Here is a 12,877-nt window from a genome sequence, read left to right as displayed (position 1 = left end):
TATGGCAGACCCCCACCCCTGGTCCCCAGTCTAAAAGATGACTTATTCAAACCTGAAACTGAAAATGTCTCTGAGCTCCTGTTCTCCTTACAAGCCTTACAGAAAATTCACCAGGAAATTTGGCCCAGACTACGAAAACTGTACGAGGCAGGACCTCCGCCGACGCCTCATCCATTCCAGCCAGGAGACTGGGTCCTAGTCAAGCGCCACCGGCAAGAAACTCTTCAACCCAGGTGGAAAGGACCACTGCAAGTACTCCTGACTACTCCCACCGCTCTCAAAGTAGAAGGCATCGCTTCGTGGATCCACTACACACACGTCAAACCAGTGGACCCAACATCCTACCTTCTCGAGCCGTCTGGAGCACCGGTTACATGGACTGTAGACAAAGCTAAGAACAATCCCTTAAAGCTAACCCTGCGCCATCACCCACATAGCCGTAACCATGTCTAGCTTGCCTATGCTTTTATGCCTTATACATCTGACTCTCCTAACTGCTGCGCCGTCTAATCCCTATGTCTGGAGGTTCTGGCTCTATAAGAACAAAACTCACCCCGGGGAAACCCCCCAAGCGGGTAAACTGCTAGCTAGTGCAGACTGCCCCCCCTCCGGGTGCAATACTCCAATTTACCTCAATTTCACTAATTTCCAAATTGCCCAACCGGGGATACCCATGATTTGTTTTGAATATGATCAGACTGAATATAATTGTAAGAATTATTGGTGGCACCAGAATGCAGGTTGCCCATACCACTATTGTAAAATGCACTCAGCCAGGGTATGGGACGAATACCCGAGAAAGTCTAACCTCCTCAGGACTCACTACCCGACAGGGACTCCCAACATATTCACTTGGATAATAACAGATCCAGGGCACTCCCGGTGGACATCGCCCCAACATGGGGCAGTCTACTACGATGCCAGTAGTAGCTGGCCTAGTAGCCACCTGTACTTGTGGCGGAGTCTAGTCCAGATTCGACCCTTAATCCATACACAAATCCACAGACAGGAAACCAAGCTATCACAAGACTTGCAGCCCTTCTCCTGGCTAACCCTATTACAAGAAGGGCTAGCATTCGCCAACCTCACCGGTTTAGGCGACCTGTCCTCTTGCTTTATGTGTGCAACCTTAGGAAGACCACCATTAACCGCTGTTCCCCTTTCCTCCCCACCCACAAACTATATGCCAGATTCTAATTCATCAACAGTTGCAATACCTGATGTAGCCCTGTACCGTGACCCATACCAAGAGAAATACCCCTACTGTTAGTCAGCATTTAGTAGCAGCCTCTGCAACCAGACGGCTACATACCCTAATAGCCCCATACGTGCTCCCCTGGTGTGTTCTTCTGGTGTAATATGACTCTGTTAAAAACTCTGTCCAAAAGCATCTCTGATGGACAGTTGTGCATCCCTGTTACACTAGTTCCCCGACTGACCCTGCTGACCCCGGCAGAGTTCATAGGCTGGGCAGGGACTGCCCCAACTGAAACTGCGCGACATAGACGAGCAGTTTTTCTACCACTAATTGCCGGAATATCCTTAACCACCTCTGTCGTCGCAGCGGGGTTAGCAGGAGGGGCCCTACAACACTCCATGATAGAAAACGACAAGCTGTTACAACAGTTCTCTGTTGCTATGGAAGACTCCGCCTATTCCCTAGCCTCCCTTCAGCGGCAGCTCACCTCCCTAGCACAGGTCACCCTTCAAAACCGCAGAGCCTTAGACTTACTCACGGCTGAGAAAGGAGATACCTGTATGTTCCTCAAAGAAGAATGCTGTTTCTATATAAATGAGTCAGGGTTAGTTGAGGAAAGAGTCCAACGCCTACACGAACTAAGCTTAGAAATGAAAAAGCAACAATTCACTACAGCCGCTAACAATTGGTGGAGCTCTTCAATGTTTTCCCTTCTGGCATCCCTTTTAGGCCCCCTAATGTCTTTACTACTTCTATTCACTATAGGCCCCTGTGTGGTAAATAAAATTTTACAATTTGTCAGAGAAAGGTTTGATACCATCCAACTAATGGTCCTCCGTAGCAATCACCAGCCTCTCCTGCACCCAGAAAGTGAGGCTATATTATAAGACTCTGGAAATCCAAGATTGGACATCCAGTTACTTATGAGAAGGGGGAAATGAAAGGACACAAAGATAGATGTGTACCCGCCCCCCACCCGCTACACCCTTGTTCTGCTCTCTAATCTTTGCACATACCAGAGATTTTGTAAGTTCTGTGAGTACCTGGTTTTCTGCACGTACCAGAGATTTTGTTTTGCACATACCAGAGATTTTGTAAGTTCTGAGGCAAGGTCACAAGATGTGTTTAAGTAAGATAAACTCTTGCTTCCATAAACCTGCTCTCCCACCTCAAAGTTTGAACCAAAATATCAGAAATGGCGGGAACCAATCATAGTTAGCCAAATCGCCTTGTTCAAACACTAGCCAATCATATATCTGATTTGTATAATAACTCTATGCCCACTTTTCTTAGACTATATAACACTGCTCGGAGCTCAGTGGGGGAGCTCTCCTGCCCGTCTCGTTTCACGAGCGAGGGAGAGTTCCAGGTTCGAACCTGTAATAAAGATCCTTGCTGCTTAGCTTCGACTCTGGACTCTGGTGGTCTTCTTCGGGGAATAAACGGTCTGGGCATAACAGTGTTAGGCTTTATACCTGGACTCATTTCTGACCCCAAACTCTTTCCAAGGCTGAAATTCATATTCTACACTGGTGACAGTTCTTTGCACCACACTGTGTGCTATCTTAAATAATTTTTTCCTATAATATAGGTGTGCACTGAGTTCTCCTGGAAATATCTGGACAGGAAAGATACCCTGTATAGGAAGTTTCTTTGACAATCAGCATTTAGAATAATGTGGTGTAGAATTAAATAGAATATTTATGTTTAGTGTTTCCTTAACCCAGTAAGTGCTGAATTGCAGATCAATAGAAGAGGCAGCCTGTTTCAGAATGAGAAGGAAGGGGGTTCATTTGTTTTACCATCTACTTCACTGTGACACAGCTTGTAGGCCAGACTGCAAATAAGACCTGTCAAAATCATGCATTGTTCTCTATCCTCCTTGGCTCCATGGTGGATTCCACCTAAGTCTCCCATCCAATTCCTGGCCAGGGTTACTGTGTCAGAGAACTTAAAAGCAGCAACTCATTGGTGTCTCAAATATTGAGAGTGTGGGTTGTATACGGTTTTCAAAAAGTGAGGGAAGCTCAATCTAGAAAGGTTTCAGGAACAGAGGCAAATTTTCATTGTGCTTACAACAGACATAAAGCATGACCCAAATTCATTTACTGATGAATGAGCTTGAATGTCGTGAACTTCAATTACTTCTGTAGAACCGGGGCAAGAACGCTTCTCCCATCTTCCTCCCAGATGTTTGCTTTGAATGCATAATGTTTCAAACACTGAAAAGAATTATATAAAACTAGCACCGTAAGTAGTGTTGATACTGTTATGAGATGCTATTTGAAAAGGGCAGAGAGAACCAGACGAGTTTGCATAACTTTCAGTACTATAGATGACCCTCTTTGAACAAGAAGGCCATTTGTCTTCTACACTGGGGACGTCGTCCTACTGATGGGAGCACAAAGCAAAGATTGTTCTTCTAGACAAGAGGGCTTGTTGATTGAGTCCAAATGTAAAGGAAACTTTTTAATATGAAGAATAAAATGCACAGAAGTTGATTAAAGTCTGGATTCTTTCCCTGGCAGGAGTTAGAATAATTTATGCATCTTCCTTCTAAAGTTTCCTGTGTGATTACACCGAGGAGAACAAAGTCATTAAAGGCAATTACCATGTTAATAGACAAGAGATTGAGAACGTTGAAGGTTGGGTAAGTCCATCTTCCTGTCACACACAGTAGTTCTCCCTGCTGCCTGTAGGTTTCCAAATGAATATGAATTGGTAATCTGCATGTTTCATATTCATAATGCAATCAAAATGCATATTTGATTGAATGCCTCATTTAATAAACCAAGAAAATATTCATAACAGTTGTGATAATTAGGGTTTTTAAAAATTTTTATTGAGGTATAATTACATATAGTAAAATGCACAGATCTTAAGTGCATACTGTGATGTTTTTTAAAAATGTATGTACCCATGGAACCAACACCCAGTAAAGACATACAGCACTGCCTTCCACCTAGAAAGTCTTTCATGTTTATTTGCATATATTCTCTTTCCCATACCCAGAAAGACCACCATGCTGAACTGTTCCCATAGATCAGCTTTGCATGTTCTAGAGCTTCATGAAAAAGGAAACATCTAGATATCATATGATATGATTTCTAGATATCATATCTGCCTGCTTTCAATCAGCATAGTATTTCTGGTATTCATCCATGTTGTATGTACCACTAGTTCATTTCTTTCTACTGTTATTATTCCATAGTATGAATACACCACAATTTGTTTATTTATTCTCCTGTTGATGGATTTTTGGATTGTTTAACATTCCTGCTATTATAAATAAAGCTGCAATAAACACTAGTGTACAAGTAGTTTGTGTAGGCATATGTTTTCATTTCTGCTAGAGAAATTACCTGAGTTAAACTGCTGGATCATAAGGTAGGGGCACATTTAATTTGTAAGAAACTACCAATTAGTTTTCTACAGAAGTTACACCTTTTTACATTCCTACCAGTGAGCATGAGACATCCAGTTGCTCTATGTCCTCTCTGGCATTTGGTGTTGGAAGTCATTCAAATTTAAACCACTCTGGTGTCTGCATGGTGGTTTTAATTTGCATTTCCATGATGACTAACAGGGTTAAACATCTTTTCATGTCTTTTTTGGTCATGTTTATATCTTCTTTTTTGAAATATCTGTGAAAAGAAAATAAATCTTGGGACTCCCAAATCACTAAGCCAAAGGGGAAAGTCAAGCAGGGAATTGCTTAGGGCAAACCTGCCTCCTGTTCTATTCCTAAAAGTGGTAGCTACTAAGATAGAAAAGCGACCCACCTCCCTCACAAGGAATTTCCTCCTGGACAAAGGACAGACGGAACTCAAAGTCATCCCTCTGTTCACGGAGATAAATGCATATCTGATTTCCTCCTTTGGAAAGGCTAATCAGAACCTCAAAAGAATGCAACCGTTTCTCTCCTATCTACCTGTGACCTGGAAGCCCCCTCTTCGCTTCCAGTTGTCCCATCTTTCCAGATGGAACCAGTGTACATATATGATTGATGCCTCACGTCTCCCTAAAGTCTACAAAACCAAGCTGTGCCCCGACCACCTTGGGCACATGTCATCAGGTGTGTCATTGGCGTGCGTCCTTAACTTTGGCAAAATAACTTCCTAAATTGACTGAGACCTGTCTCAGATATTTGGGGCTCACATATCTATCCAAGTCCTCTGAACATTTGTATTGGATTGCCTGTCTTACTGTTTTTGAAATGTAGCTGTTCTTTATGTAATTCAAATTCGAGTCCTTTGTCATATATAGGTTATGAACTTTCCCCCTAGTCTGTGATGCGCTTTTTTATTTTTTAGCACTCTTTTGAGGAATAGAAATTTTTAAATTTCATGAATCCAGTTTACTTTTCTTTTTTTCTAATAAAGTGTTTTTGCAATCTCTCTGAGAAATGTTTGACTACATATATCACAAAAAAGTTCCCCTCAGGTTTTTTATAGAAAGTTTCAAAATTTTCGCTTTTATATTTCATCTGTAATCCATCTATTTCTGTTCAGTTTCATGTTAGGGAAATCCATCTATTTCTGTTCAGTTTCATGTTAGGGATAGATAAAGTTTCAATTGTTTTTATACAAATAATCAGTTGTTCTAGTATGATTTGTTAAAAAAGACTTTCCCTCATTGAATGACATTGGCACACTTGTCAAAATTAATCTTTCTGCATACATGCAGATCTGCTTTTGGACTGTATTCAGTTTCATTCATCTATCCTGAAACCAGATCGCACTATCCTGATGACAGGGTAACTGTACAATAACTCTTAAAATGAGGGCTGTGCGCGGTGGCTCACGCCTGTAATCCCAGCACGTTGGGAGGTTGAGGCGGGCAGATCACAAGGTGATCTAACATAGTGAAACCCCGTCTCTACTAAAAATACAAAAACATAATTAGCCGGGCGTGGTGACCGGCACCTGTAGTCCCAGCTACTCAGGAAGCTGAGGCAGGAGAATGGTGTGAACCCAGGAGGCGGAGCTTGCAGTGAGCTGAGATCGTGCCACTGCACTCCAGCCTGGGCGACAGAGGGAGACTCCATTTCAAAAAAAAAAAAAAAACAAAACAGGACTGTGGACTGCATTCTCCAAGGTTATTCATTTTCAAGATTGCCTTCCTTGTTCTGAGTTCTTTACCTTTCAATGTAATTTTTAGTATCAAATTTGGTGTTTGTTATTATCTCCAAAAGAAGTCTTCTGGGATTGTTAAGACGTATTTAAAAAATTTCTCGCCTTTATACTTAACCTTCCAAACTACTACAGCAAAATGGGGGGGGGGGGAGGGGGACGGGGTTTAAAACAACAGTTCTCACAGTGTTATGTGAGAAAAACTGGGGACTCCAAATTTTTCTTAATAATCCAAAATCAGTATTTGGTTTCTCAATCTCATGAGTATACAGAATACAGAAAGATCATTGTTATGGTTTCAGATTTTACATTGCAATTAACATTTAAAGAATTACTACATTTTGAGATTTGATGTGGTAACCAAAAAGACTATCCACAATTATCTGAGGAGGCTATTAAAATATTTCTCCCTTTTCCATCTGTATATCTGTAGTCAGCCAGATTTTCTTCATATATTTCAAACAAAATGACATAACACAACAGATTGAATGTAGAAGCAGATATGAGAATCCAGGCATCTTTTATTAAACCAAACATCAAATAGACTTGCAAAAATATGAATCAATACCACCTATATCACTTTTTTTTTTTTTGGTTTGGGAAAATATACTTTTCATTTAAAAAAGTTATGTATACATGTGATTGGCTTATTAAGTTTAAATAAATGAATATATGTTTTTAAATCCCTCAGTTTTAATTTCTCATGTAATAAAAACTGAAAAATAAAACCTACATCAACCACAGCTCATACGGTTTTGAGTATATTTTGACAATTCTTGAGCAAATTCTAAAATATAATTTTCTCAGAAACTTATTTCTGTGTATTTCATTTGGAGGAGTGGTATTATATCAGGTTAGAAAGTAATAACAATGCCTTTCATTTTAGATACATTCATTTCTTCATTCCTTTAGTTAGCACAAATTTTATGTACACATAATCCATCTTCTAGAATATGTGCTTAATTCAATAGAAGGCATACATAATTGGACTAATTTAATCCAAAGTAACATTTTATAACTCTTGAGTAAATAAAACCAGACAGGTCTGAGTATTTCTTTGTGTTAAAATGTTTGTGCCCAAAAGAAAAGAGTTTTATTTTTCTTCCTTCAATCTCTTCTCTGATAATTCTTTTCAAGGAAAAACTAGATATTTAATTTAATTCATGAATTCTAAAATAGTTTGGGTATTTTGGAAAACATTTGCTTATTCATACCAATCACAATTTTATCTCTCCCATCCTCCAAAACTGTAAAAACGTTAGACATAAGTACTCTTGTTATGGATTCATTTATTCAATGAACACTTAAGGAGTGATATGGTGGAATTTGTCTGAAGGCTATCTGCATTCAATAAAGTGTGAAATTCTTTCTAAAATAAACATTTCTTTTTCAATGCAAAGAAAACTTGGAAAAACTAAACCATCTAGTACGTACGTGGGTTTCTACGAAGTAAATTCCACTCCTATTTAAAATGACAACTCTACCTTTTCATTTGGAATCAACATCCTACACAAAATTATATCCTTTATCCAGATTCATATGTTCAAAGTCATATTCTTCATACAACAGAGAAGCTGTAAAAATGCTCTTAACATTTTGTGCAAATCCAACTTCAACTTTAAAAAGAAAAATCTAAGATATGGTAATTACTCCCACACAAAAATGATGACAACAGGCTCTGATATATAAATAGGTTATAAGCTTTGGTGTCCATGTACCTTGAGAAGCTGATCTTTGTCAAAGAACACAGCCATTTCCCTCACCAAGGCAAGGGTGCACAGGCACCTTCTCACATGCAGAGTAAAGAAAGACTAGTGCTTTGGACCTAACACATAGATAAAGGTAATGGCATACCTGGTACATTACATTAAAGACACAGCAAGAGAAGAGGGTGGAGGCACCCCATGGAGGCCAGCCTTGGAACCTACACCCCTGCAAGAGGATGGCAAGTATGGGGATGAGGTCAGCAGAATTACTGCAGCACTGAGAATTGTGAGAAAGAGAGAGACCTTAGAATCCCCTGATATAGTTTGGATGTTTGTCCCCTCCAAATCTCATCTTGAAATATGGTTCCCAATGTAGGAGGTAGGCCTTGTGGGAGGTGTTTGGGTCATGACGGCAGATCCCTCATGGATGGCTTGGTGTTGTCCTTGCGGTAATGAGTGAGTTCTTGCTCTGTTAGTTCGTACAAAAAAGCCCCATACCTTCTCCTCTCTCTCTTGCTCTCTCTCTTGCCATGGGATGTGCCAGCTCCTTCTTCAGCTTCCACCATGATTGAAAGCTTCCTGAGGCCTCACCAGAAGCTCAGCAGATACTAGTGCCATGCTTGTACAACCTTCAGAACCATAAGCCAAATCAACCTCTTTCCTTTACAAAGTTACCCAGTTTCATGTATTCCTTTATAGTAACACAAAAGTGGACTAACACATCCCCGTTGGAAACCCCTGCAACAGACAAAAATGGTCATCTGGTCCTCGGGTGGACTTGTTCAGTGATACACATTCACACTGCCACAGCTTTTTTCTTAGGTTTTGGTTTTCACCGGCCAACTCAATTGTCCTTTAGTTAACCTTAAACCTGCCTTCATGTAATGTCCACCAATTCTTCCTTCGTGAGATAAGAAAGCAAAGTCACTGGCATATTCCAGGGTCCGCTTCCCTAGAAGGCGGCCAGGGAGCAAAGTTGGATGTGATGTATGAGTGACCATTCCTGGATCAGCCAGTCAAAATGGGAAAGAAACCATTAGCCAAGAAACCATTAGCCTATTTCCAGTGAAAAGGGACTCAGAATTGTACTCTTGTCTTTGGAACAATATAAATATAATTGGTCCTTCTGAATTAAACCATCTGGTTCTCAACAATGTTAATAGTTCCTGCCGCCTCCCTTGGGTCTCTCTTAGGTTTGGTGGAGGAAGATTTAAGAATAAAATGAGGCTGGGCGTGGTGGTTCACGCCTGCAATCCCAGCATTTTGGGAGGCCGGGGGGGGGGGTGGATCACGAGGTCAGGAGATCGAGACCATCCTGGCTAACAAGGTGAAACCCCATCTCTACTAAAAATACAAAAAATTAGCTGGGCGTGGTGGCGGGCCCCTGTAGTGCCAGCTACTTAGGAGGCTGAGGCAGGAGAATGGCGTGAACCCAGGAGGCAGAGCTTGCAGTGAGCCGAGATTGCACCACTGCACTCCAGCCTGGGCAACAGAGTGAGACTCCGTCTCAAAAAAAAAAAAAAAAAAAAAGAATAAAATGAACACTTCAGTTGTGCCTAGATCAGACATCGTAAACTCCTTGTGCAGCTGCCTATGGTTTGGCCCCAAAGGAGCATCTTCTGAAAAAGGATAGAAAGAATGCTTGAGGTTTGCTTGACTTCATTCATAAATGAAGACATTCCCACCCATTGTCTTGGGTTCCCTTTACTTATTTAGGTAATGTTTAAAGGTTGCCAGACACATCGATAAATACATACTGGCCCAGGCTGACTTTCAGTAAGAGGAAGTGTGGGTTGGGGGGGTGGGGGCAGGAAGAGGGGCAGATTCACCAGCACGAAATCACCCTGAAACCTCCTCAGCCACTTACTAAGAAGACGCATTGAATCCACATGTGCCGTGTTCTCACCCGTAGGTACATACAACACGGCTCATGCCACAGGCTCCTTGCTGTTTGTTCAGTTAGCAATTGTTGAGAGCTAGGGTGTGCCAGGCACTAAGATAGGCAAGGAGGACAGAGTAACGAACAAAATGCATAAATAAATGTAATGCTGTGTAATACTCACACAGCACTTCCACAGGCGCCAGGCATTCTCCCAAGCACCTTATGAATTTCAACTCACTTGATCCTTGCAAGGACTCTATAAAAAGGGTATTGTGGCACAGAAAGGGTCAAGTAATGTGTCCAAAGCCACATATCTAATCAAAGATGGAGCCTACAATTCAGTAGAGTGACTTTCAAATGTATTCAAATGACTCTTACCCAGAGTCAGAATAGCTTTTACATCATGATTTGGTATACAGGCACGCACATACACACACACAAACACGTGCACAATTAAATATAGATATCCGGAATTAAAGTGTCACCAACAATATGCATTTTACTAAGTGCATTGTACTCTCTTATTTCCTATTCTCTTACAATGTATTCTAATGTTATTAAAAGTATCTGTCACCATTCACTAAACTGATGTCTTGAGTCCTTCCCAAATAAGTCACAAACTGAGCATTTAAAAATCACAAATTTTGTGGTAGGATCCTGGAGGGATATTAAAGGGCTGGTCACAAAACAACTGTCATTTTTTAAGTGTGATGTAAAAGCTCTAAGGAAGGGGGTGGGAGTGGGAAAAAGATAGGTCCCTCTGAGCCTAGGAATCAAAGGCAGGAGTGACTGGTCGGGATAAAGCCTGGAAGAGCTTTCTAGGGTTCTGTGACCAGTAGGAAGAGCCTGTGTGCAGGCTTTGGGAGAGGAAGGAACTTGGTCCAGTGAAGAAACAAGAGAAGGCTCGAGTGACTGGAGAGAATGGGCAGCTGTAGTAGGGCATGGAATGAGGCAGGAGAAGGAGGCAGTTCCAGGTTACAGGAGATTTTGAGGCCATGGTAGAGTCTAGCCCAGAGTGATGAGCTCCAGAAGCAAATCATTAGGGGAGGGTGTACAGAAAAATGAGGAGGTGGCATTGAGATGATCCAACTGGACCTTGCATTTGGTTTGTGCAGTACCAGTCATGCTGAGCCTCTGTGCTATACTGTGTGTGGTAAGCACTGTGGTCTCTCTCCTAACAGCTGTACCCAGCCGCAAGCTGCTGAGTTTGGCAGCTGATGGGTCACAGCTGCCCTCTTCTCTGTTTATGGCCTTCTGCAGGACAGGGACTGTCTTGTCTTGGAGACCACATACACCTCTTCCCTTCAGGTAGGGTGTCCAGCAGCCAATGGCCAACCACCATGGTGTCTCAAAGGCTGGCCACCTGGCCTGATTCAGGGTAACTGTGGTGCAATTTGTGGACCTGCTTCTAGGGAATCTAACTCAATACATGCATAATGGGCCAAGGTCAGTGGCTCACACCTGTAATTCCAGCACTTTGGGAGGCTAAGATGGGAGGATCATTTGAGCCCAGAAAGTTTGAGACCATCCTGGGCAACATAGTGAGACCCCATCTCCAAAAAAAATAAAAATTAGCCAAGTGTGGTGGTACACCTGTGGTAGCAACTACTCAAGAGACTGAGGTAGAAGGATTGCTTGAGCCCGGGAGATCAAGGCTGTAGTGAGTCATGATTGTGCCACTGCACTCCAGCCTGGGTGACAGAGTGAGGCTTTTTCTAAAAATAAACAAAACAACAGCAACGACAACAACAAAAATGCACAAAGACTGATAAGGCTAGGCAAGAAATTGGTTTAATATTATGGACAGACATGATTTGGAATTTGATTAAAATGTGCTTTCTTTACCTGAGTTTTATGTTTCGACCAGTTCTGATTTTTGCATTATTACAGACCTAGGAAATTATTATTACTATTTCAGAGATACCAGGAATACCCTCTCTGTTTCCTAATGTTTTCTTAATAAACCCTCCCATCACCACCCTGAATTGGAAATTCTCTCTACCATAGAGCCCTTCACTACTTCCACCACCACTGTCTCCACCATCACCACCATCACCAACTTCATCACTACCACTATCACCACCATCACTATCGCCACCACCTCCACCATCACCACTATCACCACCTTCATTACCACCACTACCTCCACCATCACCAGTACCTCCACCAACACCACCACCACCTTCATCACCACCACCATCATCACCACCACTACCACCGTCATTACCACCACAACCTCCACCATCACCACCACCACTACCACCATCACAACCACCAGCACCAACTTTATCACCACCACCATCATCACCACCACTACACCGTCATTACCACCACAACCTCCACCATCACCACCACCACCACCACCATTATCACCACCACCACCACCTTCATCACCACCACCACCATTATCACCACCACCACCTCCACCATCACCACTACCTCCACCAACACTACCACCACCACCTTCATCACCACCACCACCATCATCACCACCACAACCTCCACCGTCACCACCACCACTACCACCATCACTACCACTAGCACCACTTTCATTACCACCACCACCTCCACCAACACCACCACCACCAGCACCACCTTCATTACCATCACTGCCTCCACCAACACCACCACCACTATCTTCATCACCATCACCATCACCATCATCACCACCACTATACCACCTTCATCACCACCACCACATCCACCATCACCACCACCACCTGTACCACAACCACCACCACCTTGCTGATTGTTCTTCATCCAATCAAAGGCATGTTGATTTTTCTCTCAAGACCTCACATTAAGAGACTCAGAGACTGACCTGTGATATGATATAATTTCAGGGCTGGGTGACTAAGTCTGAACCAGATGCAGGTGCATCAGTAAAGGTGATGTGCTCTACAGAAAGGGAGATGGCCTCACAGATGGAGAGAGAAGCAAAGACTTACAGTGGCTATGA

At 42.3% G+C, this 12,877-nt stretch overlaps 1 long non-coding RNA gene across 1 annotated transcript; it reads right to left on the bottom strand.

Annotated features, from left to right (window-relative positions):
* Positions 1-3,246: 3,246 nt before the first annotated feature.
* Positions 3,247-12,866, bottom strand: LOC139363648 (uncharacterized). Its single transcript, XR_011624362.1, has 7 exons — positions 12,645-12,866; positions 11,764-11,810; positions 10,100-10,174; positions 8,185-8,313; positions 4,659-4,842; positions 3,810-3,891; positions 3,247-3,420 (listed from the first exon to the last, which is right to left on the bottom strand). It is a non-coding gene; the product is annotated as an uncharacterized lncRNA (long non-coding RNA).
* Positions 12,867-12,877: the final 11 nt, after the last annotated feature.

This window comes from Macaca nemestrina, chromosome 6 (genome assembly GCF_043159975.1).
Source record: "Macaca nemestrina isolate mMacNem1 chromosome 6, mMacNem.hap1, whole genome shotgun sequence".
In the NCBI taxonomy this organism is placed as follows: domain Eukaryota; kingdom Metazoa; phylum Chordata; class Mammalia; order Primates; family Cercopithecidae; genus Macaca; species Macaca nemestrina.
Note: the sequence above shows the minus strand (reverse complement) of the source record. Positions and strands in the feature narration are given on the sequence as shown.